Here is an 809-nt window from a genome sequence, read left to right as displayed (position 1 = left end):
AGGTGAGCCTGGACTACAGAAGGAGGGTAACTGAGCAGGACAAGGGGGAAGTAAGCTAGAAAGCAGCATTCTTCCAGGGTTTCTGCTTTGGGTCCGATCTCTAGGTTCCTGCCCTGATTTCCTTTAAGATGGACTGTGCTTTAGAAGTACAGGATAAAACAAGCCCTTTCCTCCTTAAGTTGTTTTATTTTATTTATTTTATTTATTTTTTATTTTTTGGGTCATTTTGAGACAGGGTCTCCCTGTAGCCCCAGCTGCCCTGCAACTCACTATGTGGACCAGGCTGGCCTTGAACTCACAGAGATCTGCCTGCCTCTGCCTCCAAGTGCTGGGATTAAAGGAATGTACCACCAAGTGTATAAGTGCACTCATGTCATGCTATGCCCTTAGAGGACAAAAGAGAGCATTGCATCCCCTGGAACTGGAGTTAGGATGGTTGTTAGTCACCATGGGTGTGCTGGGATTCAAACCCAGGACTTCTGCAAGAACAGCCAGTGCTCTTTCCCACTGAGCCATCTCTCCAGTCCTTTAAATTTTTTTTTAATTTTATTATATGCTGGGCATGGTGATGTACGCCTGTAGTCCCAGCACTTGAGAGACAGAGGCACATGGATCTCTGTGAGTTCAAGGCCAGCCTGGTCTACATAGTGAGTTCCAGGCCAGCTGGGGCTACAGAGAGACCCTGTTTCAAAAAGACAAATAAATAAATAAATAAATAAATAAAATTTTATGTGTATGAGTGTATTGTCTACATGTATGTAAGTGCACCCATGTTGTGCAGTGCCCACAGAGGTCAGAAAAGGGCATCA

This window comes from Nannospalax galili, unplaced genomic scaffold, assembly GCF_000622305.1.
Source record: "Nannospalax galili isolate Female #2095 unplaced genomic scaffold, S.galili_v1.0 scaffold2203, whole genome shotgun sequence".
Taxonomy (NCBI): domain Eukaryota; kingdom Metazoa; phylum Chordata; class Mammalia; order Rodentia; family Spalacidae; genus Nannospalax; species Nannospalax galili.
Note: the sequence above shows the minus strand (reverse complement) of the source record.